An 18,728-nucleotide genomic window follows, 5' to 3' on the forward strand; every position below is an offset into this window, starting at 1 on the left:
ATACTTATTAAATTATTAACCAAAATATACTTACTAAATCCTACGTTCAGGAAAACCAGGCCAAAAAATTCTATGAAAAGATTTTTAAAGCAAGTTGTTTAGATAGACACTTGTCTCACTAACCACTCTTCTAAGTATATTCTTAAAGCAAGTATTGGAAAGGATCAATAGCTCTGTAAGCGAGTCTTTCTGACATACATGTCTACATTAAAATTCAACAAGTCTTAAAAGCCTCTCCATTTGCATTATAAAACACCAATAAAAAATGCTGATTCACTCTGGCACTAAACGTCAACATAAATATGATACAAATGAAATTTGCTTTAAACCCCCGAGAAATGAATACTGTTGACTTTAACCATAAATGTCACTAAGGAAATGATACATTCTGGGCCAAATGAAACCAAAGGCAAGTTGTTCCAGGGTCATCCCCACCTTTCTGACCAGTACAAACTGTCCAAATAGATCCACATGACCCACAGGACCTTGCTTTTACTGTCTTGCAAACATGGTTCCCTAAATAAATATAAAAGCTTTGAAACAATAGACCAGAACAAGCCCTGAGATTTTGGCTGCTGTTCTGAGATCTGATTGCACTCTCAGGCAGGAAGAAAGGCTTTTTCCTTCTTTTTTAAAAAACATGTACAGGCAATTAGACTAATATCATAGGATGCTTCCTCATGGTTCAGAAAGCATTTTTGTATTTCAATAATAATAATTAGTATGTACAAAATTCCCCACAGATGCTAATTTATGGAGCACTTTAGACACCACTTCACAACATAACAAGGCAATCCCTGCCCTGAGGCACTTTCCTTCTAAATCAGATAGTAAGTAAGATAATTTGGAGAGAAAATGAGAGACGTTGGAGGGGAGAACAGCAATTAAGGGTTCAAAAAGAGGTGGGATTAAAGAAAGGAACAGACACAGAGGAAGAAGGGGCAGTCCTGGAGAGAAACTCCTAGTAGCCTTAGCAAAGGGAGGAAATCTGGAAGAGAGCTGGTAGCAGTCTGGGCTGGTCACTGTGCAATTCAAGAATGGGACTGGTGCGAAGTAAAGCCGCTGAACGGTAAGAGAACTAGAGGTTATTCTGAAATACGAAGACGGGACAGCACCTACTTCAGCAGAAACAAGGACCAGCAGAAGAAACCACACATCCCTCTTCCTTTGCCAAAATCTTTTTTTAAAAAGACTACAGCTTAGATTCATCCAAAGAACTCAGAGGCAGACAGCTAAATTACTTCAGAGTGCGCTGAGATAGAAACAGAAACAGGCATTGGAAACTGCTGCACCCAGCGCAGTTTACCAGGTTTTGCAGGAAGAGCATGTTACTGTGGTTACAAACCTAGGCTCTGGAGTCTCACTGCCTACGTTTACATCACAGGTCAGCCACCTGACAGACTCGTGACCATAGGCCAATTTTTCAGCCTCTCTCTGCCTCAGCCTGCTCATCTGAAAAACTGGAGTTACAAGCAGCCCTACTTCATGGGGTTGCTGGGAGGTTTTAGTCCTTAGCATAGCATCTGGTTTCCCAAGACACTGCTGTGCCACTCATGATTTGAGGTTTGCTCAAACACTGATTTTCTCAGCCCACTAGGTGGCCAGTGGGCTCCGGAGGTGGTCTCAGGACTACCACGTACAGCTGAGCAGGCTGCACACTGAACAACTCTGGAGGGAGGGATCATCCATATCATAGCCATTTTAGATCTGCATTTTTATTACAGTAATCTTCCAACAGATGGCAGTAAAGTAACTTGAGAAAGGGATACTTTTTTCCTAATTCATACAAGAGTTGCACGTACTAGGAGAAGGGCAGGGCAGCCAAAATCCCCTGTGCGCAAACACTGTCATTTTCTAAGGATTCCACAACAGGAAACAGTGAGAGGCACTGGTTAACTATAGTTGTACTGTTGTTGGACCTTGCAGACAATTCAAAGACAACTAACTGTCCTGTGTCCTCAAGAAGCTCAATCTAACAACATAGGTTAAGGTAAGATCATAAAAATCTGTAATCCAATACACGAAAAAAAAAAGAAAGTGTGATAGAACTCTGGTCTCTCATGCAAACCCTTACTTTCTGTTCCTGCCACTGAGGAGCAGAAAGGCCTTTGGAAGCAGAGAGCAGTCCAAGGGATGACAGTGCCTGTAGTCATCTCTATCCTCGCCAAGCAGAATTCCACTTCTGCAGCCAGTCCCATCTGTTCCTGCTCCCTTAGTCCTTCAAACAAAACAAGCTTTTAAAAGCAGGTTCTATTGGTCCTAGTTTGATGACAAACCTGTATGTCTGAGAACAGAAAGACCAGAATAAAATCTTAATACTTCTACAGAAATCTAACCAACCTGTGGAATCAACATGGTCAGAGTATTCTCTGGTGGATGATTTGGGTTTTGGCTGCTTTCTTCAGAAAGTATGTGCTAACATCACTCCTGCTGTACCCAAACCTTGTACAGGAATTCTGGAATTTCAAGAGGCATTTCTGAGTCCTACTCTTCAGAGGATTTTAGTGCAGGAGCTAAGGAGAAAGCTGTTTGTAACTTGCACACTGTGAGTTTTGCTTAATACTGTTAAATCCAAGAGATACACAAAATAATACGAGCCACATAATTTAATATTTTCTATTAGCCACATTAAATAAAGTAAAACAAAACAGGTGAAACTAATTTTAATAATATCTCAGTTCAGACTAGCCACATTTCAAGTGCCCAATAGCCACATGCAGCTCAGTGGTTACAGTGCTGGACAGCATAGACCCAAGAGAATTTTAGAATAAGCTAAAGAGGAGCCTTACTGTAGGCTCTATGAGCAACCGTGGAATACGGTCTGATAGTAGGTCTCAAGATACAGTGACATCAGTCTCTGTGTCAGCTTTGCTTGTATTGGCTCAGAACAAGATTATTTATAGGTTATTCAAACTCTGCGAGAACCAAAAAGGAAAGTCAGCAGTGCGACAAAGCTGAAGCCTAGTATGAGAGGCAGCAAGATTAAACAAGAGAGCAGCCAAAAGACAGGCACAGATAGATGGCAAAAATCCATCAATTTTCAGGTAGGGTGGACTAAAAGCAGACGAAAACTACTGGTCTAATATAGTAAATTTACACTCTGAAAAGAAACTATCAAATTTCATTCTCTAGTAAGATTTTTTTCCCTTAAAATTCTAGAAGGACCTGAAAAACTGACACTTCTCCAGAAAAAATACAGACAACCTTGGAGATTTTTGTGGGTTAGGTTCCAAACCACTGTAATAAAGCAGATATCGCAGTAAAGCTAGTGACAGGAATTTTTTGGTTTCCTAGTGCATACTGTATTGCTCAAAAATGCTAACCATCATCTGAGCCTTCAGTGAGTTGTAGTAATAACATCAAAGAACACTGATCACAGATCACCATATATATAAAATAAGATCAGAGAGAGATGGGCTCAGATCCTAACTCTCCCACTTAACTGTGCTCTGAGGCAAGTTACATAACCTCTGAAAGGCTCAATCTCGTTAAGAGTAAAATGGAGATAATACCTGCAGCTGACAGGACTGCTGTGATTATTCAATACAATGCATGTGAAATAATCTAAATACGATAATTACTATCAATGCTATTATTATTATTACTGAGTGATCATTGAAACTTTAAACTAGAAGGCATAAGACAGCCAACTACCATATAAATTCCATTTTAATCTACTTGAGTAGTTTATTACTATTTTAACAGTAATAATAACCATTACTATATCAAGAGAAGTTGTTATTTAACTTGATACAATTTTTCTGGGATAATGTATTGAGAAAATTTTCTTTTCATTGATACCTGTTAGTTTCGCTTCTGCACTTAGCACTAGCTATAAAGTTAGAATTTCTGCCCAACCTTCTACACAGTGATGGCTGGCCTAGGAAGTTGAGATTAATTTTTTTTTTTTTTTTTTTTACAAAATTCTAATCTTTGTACAGGGATACACATCCCAGATACAGGCACCAAGACATACCAAACTGATCATATGAAAATACATGTGAAGTTGAAATTACACGACTATTATAAACTCATACATTCACTTTTTTTTTTCCTGGAATTGGAACAGTATTCTGCCTGCAGCAACTTCAGATCTGCTTTACTTTAAACAAAGTAGAAAGGAAAGATTTAAACATTTACTTTTTTGTTTATATGAAATATGAATATGAGTGGAGTGGTTAAATCTGGAGCTTTCAGAACAGAAAAACCAAGCCAATATTGCTTCATCTTTTTAAAAATCAGGTTTATAATTTCTCTTCTACAAATAGTCTCCTTTTCTAGATAGAGTTGGGGGAGGAACATACAAAATTACATTTCTTCAAAGATAAAAAATCTTTAAGACATTAGATAAGTAGTTCTAACTAGAGTTCAGACAGCCAATGTTACGTGCCCAATAACAATACCCCTATGCCTGCCTCAGACAGGGTAACACTTTTATGAAGTGTTACATGCTCTCTCCACCTTGTTTACTGAGAAGACTACAGAGGCATGACCTTAAACAGCAACCATTACAGCTAAAACACAACACACATATACAAGACAAATGCCAGGTTAGGAGTCAAATGGAATTTATCATCTCAAATAATGAACGTCTCTTCGAGAAGCAGATTAACCCAACTGTATTTTCTAATTACTGCAAATCTCCTGTTCATTAATATTGCTATATTTCATCCTGCTGCCCATTTAAAAGGCCAAACTATTTCTTCTGTTTGCCAAATTGTGTTTAACTCTCTTCTCTTTTTGGAAGAGGCCTCAAAACGCAAAGCACAACTATCTGTGGCTCTTTTCTCGAACAGCTCTCTGCCTGTATTATGAAACTCTCAGGCAGGATTATGGCTAAACTGAGTTTTACATGAATGGAGAACTTCACCCATACTCTTGGTTTGAAGCTGAAAGTACGTCCCATTCATCAGACAATGCTCCTACAGTAGCACTAGCTCGGGTTTTACCAGGATTCAAGATTGCACACTCCTCATCACAATTTTACATGAATTGTCTCTGATATGCCAGTAACCACTCTCTGCTGTACATACATTATCTCACTGAACTACAACAGTAACTCTTAAGGGGTGGAAACTCTTCTCATTTTATAGAACAGAAAGCGCAGGGTCAGGCAGGCTTGGCGGGCTGTTCAAAGTTATACACACCTAGTAAAAGGCAGGCTTCTTAAAGCAAAGTCCTTTGATTTTAAATTCAGTACTTTTTCTGCTACACCACAAATAACTTAATATTGTGACAGTACTAGTAACATGCTTTAATTGAAGTCACTACTCTATTAAAAGACCAGTAAACATATTTATCTTAGAGAAAAACCATTAAAACAAGATCATATGGACAGTTAACATAAGTTTATATGTGAAAAAACACCAATTTTAGCTAACATTAGTTTTTATCCCATGTTATTAGAAGTATCAGTTGGTACATTAGCTCTGAGTTCCTTATCCTGAATAAGGATGTAAGCTACACCCTTCAGATTTATCTAATGACCACTTGTACATCAACTGGAATGTCTTTAATGCAAACCCTCCACACAAATGCACTAGCTACAAGGCCATCAAGGGGGCTGACAGAAGAGGCAAGTCTCAGAAATTATTTCTTGTTTGTTGTTGTTCTTGTTTGTTTCAATCTACAATCAACCCAAAAACTAACACTTTGGATAAAAACTTTGACCTGGCTTTTAATGAAGCCAATATCTGGTTCCAAATAACTATTAATGGAAAAGGTCTAGAAGCAAAGCCAGAAAACTCATTTAGAAGAAAAGCATCAGTGTTAATCTAGCCTCCAAAGATTTCTCACAGCTCAGTAGACGGACTTGGTGCTTATCAGGCAGAGAATATGCAGATTAGACTTTTTAGTCAAAGATTCTTCAAAATACTAACTTCACCCTTAGATATGAGTTCCTCCATATTCTTTCTACTGGCCCACTTTTTTCACCAGGAGAAGCCAAGTAAATGTCGTCTTCACAACTAGCCAAGTTATAATATGCCCAAAACAGATGGTAATTTATACTACCAGCATCACTTCACTACACACCTCACTATTTTTGTTCAAAATGTAAATTTAATAACCCAGTTGCTCAAATACACAGTTAAAAGATTTCTTAAAAAGACATTAACTAACTATATTGTGACTTACAATTCAAAAGTTTAAATATAAACCAGAAAATGTATAATTTCAGCTCCTGACCTTCTAGTACTGTTTTTAATTGTAGGTTTTGATTACATAGGATGTATAGCACCTGAAGTAAGTTTTTCTTAAGAAAATATTTTGACAATAAAATATAAAATTTAATATTTAGCTATTCTGCAATTAAATGCTTAGCATTTAATTTAATTAGCTTCTATACTAATTCATACATTTTCTACTGTGGAAAAATATTCCTCAAGTATACCTGGAATGACAGAAAACCAAGTGTATTGTTAAACAAAATTATTATATAAAATCATTCAGCTGATTAAATTACATTGAAATATTTGGGCACATGACATCAAAATACTTAGATATATAATCAGTCTATTACAAAGCTTTGCATTTTAGCATATTAAATAAAAAGTTTGACTATAAAATGATTTTGTTTATCAGTAAGTTTTTTAACTGATCCAAGTCAGTTAGAACATGCAAAATTTTATATATATATATATATATATATATATATATATATATATATAAAATTTTGGAGTAGTAAGGAATCTCTAAGATTATCTATAGAATCTTTTTATTTTATCAATGAAAAAAATAGAGGCTTCAGGAAACAAGGCTGGCACTAGAAACTGATTTCCAAGTACTATTCTTTTCACTCACCACACTGCCTCTTTCCCCAAATTACTAAGGCAGCCATTGCTTCTGCACGGCCTTTTCTAATGATTATTTAATCTAAAATTATTAAGATAATTTATATGCCAAGAAGCTCATGAAAGCTACAAAGTAGCCAGAGGGAAATAGTTTGAAGCCTCCTCAAAAAGCTAGACACAGAATTACCATGTAACCCAGCAATTCCACATCTAGATATATACCCAAATAACTGAAAACCAGAACTCAAACAGATATCTGTATGTGAGTATTCACAGCAGCATTATTTACAACAGCCAAAAGGTGGAAACAAGACAACCCAGGTGTCTATCAACAGATAAATGGATAAACAAAATGTTTATGGAATATTACTGAAATATTTTGCAGGCATACAAAGGAATGAAGTTCTGACACATGGTACAGCATGGATGAAATCTGAAGACATGCTAAATGAAGTTAAGACCGTTACAAAAGCAAAAATATTGTATCATTCTACTTTTATGAAACATCTAGCATAGGCAAAATCACAGAAACAAAGTAGACTAGGGATTACCAGGAGCTGGGGTAGGAAGGAATGGGGAGCCATTGCTTAATGAGTATAGAGTTTCTGTTGGGGTGATGAAAAATTGTGGGTATAGACAGTGGCGGTGGTTCCACAACATTTTGAATGCAATTAATGCCACTTAATTGTATACTTAAAAGTGGTCAAAATGGCAAATTTCGTTACATTTTACCACAATTAAAAAAAAAAAAAACATTAGAAAGTCATTGCCCTGACAGAAACCTTCCGACAATTCTCCCTCTTCAAAACACTTAATTCTAAAATCTCGTGGATTTGACAATTATCAAAAGTAAATAGTTCAACATGTTAAAAAAAATAATCGGGGATAACAGGTACAGGATTTATACGAATTCTTTATACTATCTTTGCAATTTTTCTGTAAATCTAAAACTGCTCTAAGAAAATAAAATTTATTTTTAAAAAAGGCAAGTAGAGCCGTGACATTCAGACTAAGTCACACAAGGAACACCTGGAGCTCCTCTAAGTTACAAGGATTTGAGTAGAGCTAATAATGTGGAAAAGAAAGTCCTGTGAGAAATAATAGATTTACTATTCATCCAACCTAACTAGAGAGCCTCTAAGTAATCTCATTTAAAGGAAATGGAAAACATTCTCCTGTCCCAAATACCATTCTTCAGACTAAGTTTATCAGGCTAAGTTAATGTCAATATATAATTATATTAAACTAAGTTATTAAGATGTTCTTTTATACAAGATCTTAATACTCACATCCTTGGCCCTAAAGTAAACACAAGGATTAAATTACATATGCTAAATGACCAATTATCCATAAATAAACATTTCCTTCCAGCACAGTGTCTTATGTTCTCTGACCTTCATGTGCATGTTTATTTTATCTGAAGTTATACATGAGAAAAGTTAACTTTCATATGAAAGAACCAAAAACACAGAATACGAAATTTAGAATAGTTTTATTCAAGTTGCCACACTAAGATAACTACAAAGATTCAGTGTCTGCTCTTATTAATTTTCATGCCAGCTGTTAAATTAGACTGATCATCTAAAGACATGTCAATTTATCCTATCAGTGACATATTTTTAAAAAGTTATAATATATGTGTAAAAATCTTCTTCAAAACTTACAAATTTTCATTTTATATACAAAATGGTAATGGATAAAAAACTTCACTGATATTGGACCTCTGAAATAAATGTTCAGAGAAATCACTCTAATAAAAATTAGCCAAGAAAATAAAGCAAAGATACAACTGGAACTTCAAATTACAATTAATTTTTAGCAAATGAGTTTAACTATTGCACAACCAAACTATTTATACATCCAAACCACAGTTTATTCGTGCTACAACTTCTCCTTTGTCATTTTAAGTTTCACTGTAAGGGCTTTGACCATCCAGGCCATGTAATTACCTTTTAGAAGCATGCTTAGGGTGTTTTCTGGACTACAGGTCCATACAGCATCTCTTTTTGTCCTTTTGGGAATAGAACATCAATTGCTTTCAGCTAAATGCACTCACATATGAATATTTTAGTACAATTTAATGCTTCTATACCAACCCCAAAGGAATTGAGCATCAATTTGTGAACACCATTCTCTTGGAGTTAAAAGCCAAGCTGGATAATGCAGTATGAAAGAGGTTGTCAATCTTTAGCTTTTTAGCAAGTCAGAAAAGCAGTCCATAAATTCAGTCCCAGCTGTATACAAATAACTCCATAAAGTTTGTTCATACACGGCCTTTTCAACATTAGTGAATTTTCACAAGAGAACTCAGAAACAAAATTCCTTGTTTCGGTAAATCCTCCAAAAACTGCTTCTTCATCTGGTAACTATTCATCTCATCTTAGAATTATGAATGAATCACTAATCTGTCAGTAAAATACCAAAATACAGACAAAATAATCTACTTCCACTAAGAAAGTACACTATGTGTAAAAACACATTTCCCTGGCAGTAGGTAACAGATTCTTTAATGGTTAGGAAGGTAAAGTTATCAGAAGGGCTTCTAAAAGGTAATCCAGAAAAAAAAGTAAAATGGGAACCACCACTAAATATGCCAACACTTAAAAAAGCCATATTCATTAAATTCTAGTCTTGGCATAAATCTGACATTCTGTTAAGCTCAAAAAATATTAATTAATGTGATAACAAAATCCAATCAGACTATCAGACGTCAGTTAAAGAAATAAGAATTCAGTATCTTTTCATGATTTCGAAACAAAAACTCTTAGCAAATAAGAATTTGTAATAGCAACTGTAAAAATAGCTAACTCACAGTCCTTATACTATATACTGGGTGCAGTTTTAAGTGTTTTACATATATTAACTCATTAAATCTTTAGAACTACCATATGAAGCACAGACCATTAGTATCACCATTACACAGTTGAGAAAACTATGGTACAGAGAAGCTAAGTGATTTGGCCAAGGTCACATGGCAAGCAAGCAGTAACACTAAGAGCTGAACTCAGGCAACTTGGCTAGAAGGTCTAGACTGTTAACCACTTTGGATCATTATATGACACTGCCTATTGTAGGGAACTTCTTTAACATCATGACATACCTAGTGGTGAAACTACAATTCCCTTGAAAGTAAGAGGCAGCGATGTTTATCACTACCAATTCTATCCAACAATGTCCAGGGAGTCATGGCTGACATAGCAAGAAATTTAAACAAAATTTCATTATTCCCCAACAATATGACTGTGTATGTACAACAACCAAGAAAAGCTACACATAAATTAATAAGAACAATGTACAAATTATCAGTTGCATTCCTATTTTCCTAAGTACCTTCTTAAAGAAATTATAAAACTATCTAAATAAGTGGAAAAATAAAACCATGGTCATGGGTAGAAGACTAAATATTATAAAGACGTCAAACTCTCTCCAAATTAACTACACATCCAATGTTCTTCACTTGAAGAATTTCTGCAATCTGAATATTTATTACAACCTGTACTTTTTTTTAAAGCCCAGATGTCACTATTCAAAAACCCCACACCACTATAATGAATTTGGATTTTCATTAAGGTGCTTATGAATCTGAAAGAGACTGTCCCATTCATTCACAAGTTGTACCTCAGCTATTTTCCTGACAGGATCATATTTTATGTTCACACTGTATAACCACAAGTAATGGGAACACAAGGAGATATCCATTTTGAGACTCTTTCATCTCACTGCTTAATCTAAGGCTTGGATAATGATTCACAGCATCCATTTCTGGAGTCTGAAGAAAAGACTGTTCAACATCTCCAGATCTTGGGACGTGAATGAGAGGCCCTTCACCAGCTCCCCCTACACACCCCCTACCAACTCCACTGAACAGCAGTGCTTCTCTCACCACTCACCACCAAATCTCACCCAGGCAAGTCTTCAACCAGCAAATTATCACTTTTAAATAACCATGGTTATTTATTAGCTGAGAACTATTTGCATCATTGTTTCTTCAGCACATGTTCTTGTTATTTATTCACATACAGTACATGTTTAGAGCAGTGTAGAAGAAATAATTATACTATTGAGTATCACTGCATTCTGTCCAGAAACATATTAAGTAAAGAGTTTAGAGAGTGTGAAATAACTAAAGAATTGGCATTTTAAATGTTTCACATTATGCAGAAAATCTTGGTAGATTCGTATATAGATATTTACATAGAAGATTTTATAATTTGGGAGAAATTATTTAAGGTTTTTGAGTGGACTGGGAACTAGTTATTAATTTTCCTCTTTTAAAATAATAAAATACAGACTTGGGTTCTCTAAAGCTTCAGTATTTACACAATTTCAGGAACATACTAAATTTGGATAAGCTATACCTATATTTCTAATCAAAACTCCTACTCTGGAGCTTGACAAACTAATTCTAAAATTGTGGAGAAAGGTAGAGAGCCAAGAATCATTAAGACAATTCTGGAGAAGAGCGGAGGAGCGGGGTCTTGCCCAACTAGACAATTTTATTACAAAGCCTTAGGTGCAGTATTGGTACAATAATAAACAAGTGACAGACAGGACAGAACTGAGAGCCCAGAACAGACTTCCACATATGCATAAACTTGGTATGTGAGAGGTGACACTGCAAATCAGTGCAGGAGAAGGGAATGTGTAATTAATGATTAGCTATATGAGGAAAAAATTGAACAGTTACTTCATACCAACAACAACAAAATCAAATCAAGTAGATTAGAAACAAAAATGTGAAAATCAAAAGTTTAAATATTTTAAGGAAAAAAATACAAGTTAAAATTATTAGACCCTGTCTTAGGAAAGATTCCTTAAATAAGATACAAAAAGTATGTATCAAAGAGGAAAAAAAGTAAGTTCTACAACATTAAAATTAAAATCAGAATTAAAAGCTTCTGTTTATCAAAAGATATGATGTGAGAAATGAAAAAGACAGCCATACACTGAGAGAAAATATATGCAACACACATAACCAACGAAAGATTAGTATCTAGAATATATTAAAAACCTTCTGGGAATTGATAAGAAGACAGAGACAATTCTATAGAAAAATGGGCAAAAGATATATGAACAGGAAATTCAGGGGTAGGGGGCACGATTTAGCATATGAAAAGATCCCTCACGAGTAGTCAGGGAAAAATAAATAAAACACCAGTGAGATTTCATATCCACAAGACTAGCAAAACTTAAAAAAAAAACTGTAGTAAAACAAACATAACATAAAATTAACCACTGTAATCATTGTTAAGTATAGTCCTGGGGCATTAAGTATGTTTGCCTTGTTGTGTAACCATCATCACTACCTATCTTTGGAACTATCATCTATCTCTAGAGCTGCAAAACCTTAAAAAATTGAAAATATCAAAGTTCAGAGATGATGAGAATAAAGGTATATTTTATAAACTGCTGCTAAGTATAAATAACCACTTTGGAAAACTATCTGTCAATATATGGTAAAGCTAAATATTTACTGTAACTAAGCAATTTCACTCTCAGGCACACTTCTCTAGGGACACACTACCATACAAGGAGACATATAAGGATCTTTGTAGCCACATTATTTGTAATAGCAATAAATTATAGACTACCAAAATAAACATCCATTAATATGAAAATGGTTGAAGCATGATATATTTATATAATAGAATACCACACGAAACACAAATGAAAAAAATGCTACCTGCATTGAAATGAATGAATCTCACAAACAAAACTGACTAAAAATAGGATAAAGAACACATACAGTCAACAGAGTGGGTACAGAGGGAACATATCTCAAAATAATAAAGACCGTATATAACTAAATCCAACTAAAAAATGGGCTGAGGATCTGAACATTTTCCCAAAGAAGACATACAGATGGTCAACAGGTACATGAAAAGATGCTTAACATCAAAGAAATGCAAATCAAAACCACAATGAGCTGTCACTTCACACTTGTTAGAATGGCTAGTATCAGAAGACAAGAGATAACAAATGATGGCTAGGATGTGGAGAAAAGGGAACCGTTGTGCACTGGTGGGAATATAAATTGGTGCAGCCATGATGGAAAACAACATGAAAGTGCCTCAAAAAATTAAAAATAGAACTGCCATATGATCCAGCAGTTTCACTTCTGGGTATTTATCCGAAGAACACAAAAACACTAACTTGAAAAGATGTTCATTGTGGCATTATTTATAATAGCCAAGATACAGCAACAACCTAAGCATCCATCAACGGAGGAATAGATTTTAAAAAAACATCACACACACACACACACACACACACACACACACACACAGGAATATTATTCAGCCATAAAAAAAGAATGAAATCTTGCTATTTGTGACAACATGGGTGGACCTTGAGGGTACCATAATAAATGAAATAAGCCAGACAGAAAGACAAATATCATATGATGTCACTTAATGTGGAACTGAAAAAAACCAAAAAAATCAAGCTCATTGATACAGAGAACAGATAGGTAGCTGCCAGAGACTGGGGGTGGGCAAAATGGGTAAAGGGAGTCAAAAAGGCACAAACTTCCAGTTATAAAATAAGTAAGTCATGGGGATACAATATTTGAAAGTTGCTACAAGAGGAAACCCTGAAAGTTTTTATCAGAAGAAAAATAATTCTATAACCAGACATGATGATGGATGTTAACTTAAAAAAAAAAGCATGCTATTAGTGATACAAAGTTTTAAAAAATATACTTTAAAAAAGCTGTGCCTCCCAACTTATTTATATCATGGCACACAGGAAACAATAGTATCTGTACGGTACATGGGGCTAAGTCAACAAGGTTAGTCACAACATTTACTGTTCCAAAAGACTGAGCAGATCAACATCTCAATACACTTGTAAATTACACAGTATTCAAGTTGAAACGTTCAGCTACACATACTGTTTAGGGATCTATAGATGTATGGTAAAAGTAAAAATAAAATGTATTAAAAATCATCATCAAATTTAGGGTAATGGCTCCTTTTGACGGAAGGGAAAGATCCGCATTAAGGGTGGAGTACACAGGGACTTTCAATTGTATTGGGATGCCGTTTCTTAAATTTGGTGGTAAAAATGTAGGTGTTTACTGTATTATTTTTTATATATATATATGTCTACACAAATTTTTTAAATAAAAAGAACGGGAAAGTGAATTTAGCAAACATAAGCTATTCTCTCAAAATTAGCAAGAGAGATGAATGGGGTGGTAGCTAGCAGGGAAAGGGAATAGTTATTGGGTGGGCAGACAAAGAATTTTCTTTTTTAAGGTTACAGAAAAAAAGCTAGTAGAGAGAGAGGGGCTCTGGACCCAGGGTATGGTGGTAACTAATGGAATATTACCTCAAAGGAGGTAGGAAGGATGGGATCCAAGGACAGGCAGAGATACTAGATTTAAATAAGAAAAGGGCCATGACTTTCTTTGATACATATAGATAAGGTGGGCTTTTGTTTTATATTGTTTTTTGACTTCTGAAGTAGAATAAGGGAAATGATACTAATTCAGGGGTTGTAAAACTTGGTACAATATGAATGTAGCTGATATATACTAACAAATCAAAATTCAGTTCAGATAGATATTATTTGTGGAAAGTTGTCTGAGGCTATGCAATGCACTAATTTTTTGCTGGACAAGTGGTTTTTAAAATGTGCTCAGGGCCCTAATCACTCTGCAGAGGTGCCACAGAGAATCTCTCAGAACAGGAGAGAGGGAGAGAACTGAGTCGGGAGCACTCCAGGTACACCACCCCACTTCAACTCCACTGCTTCCCACATCACGTATGGGGCTTTCTGGTGAGATTTCACTTGAAGAGGAGTTCTACAACTAAATCACTCACCTGCAATTTTACCCTAGAATAAGCCAGGCCAACAGGCCCAGCAGCAAATAATGTGGCTCCTTATGGAAATGCACTTAAATATTCAGCAACTGGCTGACACTGAGGAACATTAATAAAAAAAACCTACCCTATGAAACTCCTGTCCTATTCATAGTAAAGATATTGTGGAGGATACTACTCAATAGTGTCCTTTTTGTAAGGGCTCAAGGGATAAATACATTTCTTTGATCTTGATACCAGGCCAAATTATGCTTACCATGTGCAATTAGTTTGTTTTTACCTTAGGGACACTGTAAATCAGGACACTGGCCTTGTCTCCCAATTTGAATTGGCTTCTTGAAAATCCAATGCCAAATTTGCAGCCCAGGCCTAGCAAACAGACAGGACCATAAAGAATTTATTTAAAAATCTCTCTCCTACTTTCAACGTATAGCTCCAACCTTCGTCTACCCTCCACCGGAATTTTCTTCAGACCATTCAAAACTGCTACCCAGGCTCCCCTACCCCTCCACAAGAGATACAAGACAGCTTGGCTGCAACAGGTACAGGGGTGGGAAGTAGAGGGAGGAACTAAGAACTATCCCTGAGGGATGCAGAGGGCCTGCCTAAGGCTGAGGCTGAGGCTAAGTGAGAACTGAGCACCAGCCCTTATCACAACCATGAGACTAAAGGCTTAAGAGATAAAACAAGCAAATGCAAAACTTGACCCTAGAATACATTCTGTACTGAGAGGGGAAATATGCTATCATGAACATCAACAGGCTAACTGATAAAACTGGAATATTCCATTAGAACATGGAAAATTGGAATTGGAATATAAACTGATGAAATCCAGATATGGAATGTACTGTACTTTAGTTATGTAAGAAACTATTTCCATTGTTTGGAAATACACACTGAAGTATTTAGAGGTCATGATGTTACTATCAAATAGTTCAGAAAAAAATCTGTGTATACATACACATGCTGTGCTATTTTAATTTTCAACTTTTTATAAGTTTGAAATTATTTCCAAATTAAAAGTTAACTAAAAAATAAAAAGGAAGAGAAGGCTTTGCTGCAACAGCAAGCTACTGACCAGTGGCTCCCTATAACTGGGTCTGAATTCTTGCAGGGAGCATGAACCCATAAAGGAACTGTTCCACATATAAATGTTCAGTAATCTTCCATATATACACGTAAACTGCTGTGAATAATATGAAAATGTATTTAAAGGTATAACTAAATTCATAGCAACTTTTTGGCTATTACACATTCTAAAAAACTGATAATGAAGTAAAATTATTTTGTGAAGATAACAAAATTTGCCTTTATGTTTCCCCTTACTTGAAGAACTTGAGGGAACTTCTTACTATTCATCATCAGAGAGAACCATGATGCTGCTTTCCATAGCTATCAGAAAGTGGCAACAAAACAGAACATCAGATCTCCAAATAATATAAAATTAAAAGAAACATGACTGGAAAAAAACCAAGCTTTAAAAGATTCAAGAGGTTTCAATGGTAGACAACACCGACCCAAAGTTAATAAAGAGAAATGCAAGTTCTCTGTTCAGCTTTAAACCCAAAGAAATACCGCATTATTGCTTGACAAGGGAGACACAGTCTAATAGCAGGCAATAAAACGGGGATGAAGGAGAAGACAGAGATCCTGGACGTCTATGAATGTAAAAAAATGCCAACAGGGGAGTCTGGCTGCCAAGAATATAATGCAGTATTAAGTAGCATTAATTAAAATATTATTTAGGAAGACAATAATCCAACTCTGCACTAGTCAGAGAACCTGTGAAGTACTGTGTTCGATTCCAGGCCTCAAGCCTCCCACTTGTGGCCCTGAGGGAGTAGTTTGTATTAGACTAGCCCCCTCTTGTGAAGAAAAACTGTGAAACCTGGTTAAAATACAGACAGCAACTGTTTAAATACATTAGAGATCAACCAAGACAGACAGCCCTTGAGAAGTCAGAATGCTGAAGGGGAGGGAGGCACTAGGAGAAGAGCCCACCATAAACCTCTGCTTTTTCCCTTGGGACGTTTGCAGATTTCCCACAAGGGGGATAAAAGCCAATCAGAAAGCAGCCAATCTGGATAGAAACCTGCAGTTTTATTAGTGCACGAAACACAGAAGACAGTATTTGTGGCTATGACATTAGCTAGGAGGAAAAAGTTTCAGAGGGAGAACCACAAACTCTTCATAAATACTCTGCTCAAAACTCTAGCTGACCCCGCATTAGACATGTCGGAGGTAGCCCCTAAGCTGCCTGGCTAGGCTGAAACAAAAGAGAATTTGAGGTTCAAGTTCAGCCAAGTTAACTGCCTCCTAAAACAAAAAATTGATATTCTCAAAAGAAATATAACAGAATCCATAATCTCTATACATATTAGTCAATGTGTATAATGTGACCCAAAAGTACTAGGTCAGTGATTCTCAAAAAATGGTCTGCACATCCCTGGAAGCCCCAAGACCCTTTCAGGGGTCTGCAAGGTCAAAATATTTTCATAGTAATACTAAAACATATTTGTCCTTTTTTCTCTCATTCTATCACAACTATATAGTGGAGTTTTCCAGTGGCTACATGACTTTGGAGGAAACTATTATTTTGATAACTACTAGAAGATATGCATCTGTATTTTTGTGTTTCCTAAAAACTGTTCAAGGTAGTAGCTTTTAAGAATACGAATGTTTAGAGAGATTAATTCAATTTGTTCTCAGTACAGTAGCTTATGTTCTTATAGTTACAACTGTTATAATTTCTGTAACCTCATCATCATCCAATAAATTGATATTTGAAATCTCAAAGATTTCCTCGTGCCTACAAGGAAACACAGGAAGCATATTTTGTTGTCTTATATAGCAATAACACTTAAATCTTTTGGAAAACTTTAATACATTTTAAAATTTATCTAAAACTATTATTTTAGATTTTGCTAATATTTATACTAAAATACAGAAGACTCACTGTCTAACCCACAGCTGCAATATCTACATCAAAAGATGCTGAAGAAGATGAAACTGATAAGGGTTCTCTAACTTAGGGAAAAGAGGAATCTATTCTTAAAAATACTGTGTAAAAATTGAAAACAGTCAACAAAAGTCAAAGTAAGACAGGAGCTGTGTGAGATGGAAGGACATTCGACAACTATATGCAACATGTGATTATGAACTACAGTCTTTTGCTATAGAGGACGTTACTGGGACAACTGGCAAAACCTTAACAGGGTCTGATGATTAGACGGTATTCATGTATCAATGTTAATATCCTAATTTTAAAAAGTGTACTGTGGTTTTACAGGAGAATGTCCTACACATTTAGAGATAATGAGGAATCATCTCAGCAACTTACTCTCAGATAGTCCCAAACATAAAGATTCTTACTCTGCACTTGTAAGTTTCCTGTAAACTTGAGATCATCTCAAAAAAAGTTTAAAAGCCTTAAAGAAAAATACACACATACACAAATAAATACATATATAGAGAGATATATATAGATATCTATACACACACACACACACACATGTCCAAGTCTAACTCAGAGTTAATGAATCAGAATCTCTGGGGATTACATAATTTATGTTAAAGAAGGTCTTCAAAGCCTTTAATCCATTTAAATTCCTTATGAAAAATTTTTCAGTAACCTTACATTCCTGACAGCAATGTTGAAGAAAGCAGATTGGATGACATTTATTTTCAAGACAGGTAAGGATGCCACTGGTCATTCCCTGTCATTCTGCTGTCCTGCTTAGTAACAAGTGTTCCCTTTCAGTCAACACAAATAAAAGTCTGTCTCACCATACCTTCCTGTAGAAGTATTATTGAATAGGAAGGCTGTGGGTCAGATCTTTTGTAAATTCAAGCCTGAAGGTATCTACTCATGTAAACCAGGACAAATAAGATTTCCATCAAAAAAAATACATATATATGCCACACCAGATTAAAAGTATTAACTATCAATTCATTAGATCTTATAAAAATTTAAAATTTCTGCTCATCAAAAGACAATGAATAAAGAGGCAATAAAAAGACAACAACCCAAATTTTTAAAAGAAAGTACTGAACAAACTCTTCAAAACAAACTTCAAAGACAGGACTTAAAAATTGTGACTATTCTGAAATT

The 18,728-nt window shown here is 35.4% G+C and overlaps 1 protein-coding gene across 1 annotated transcript in view; it reads right to left on the bottom strand.

The window, feature by feature from the left end:
* The window catches only part of ETFA (electron transfer flavoprotein subunit alpha), a 61,666-nt gene that overhangs the window by 15,894 nt on the left and 27,044 nt on the right, over nucleotides 1-18,728 (bottom strand). The window lies entirely within an intron of this gene.

The sequence above is a fragment of the Camelus dromedarius genome, chromosome 29, assembly GCF_036321535.1.
Source record: "Camelus dromedarius isolate mCamDro1 chromosome 29, mCamDro1.pat, whole genome shotgun sequence".
Lineage (NCBI taxonomy): Eukaryota > Metazoa > Chordata > Mammalia > Artiodactyla > Camelidae > Camelus > Camelus dromedarius.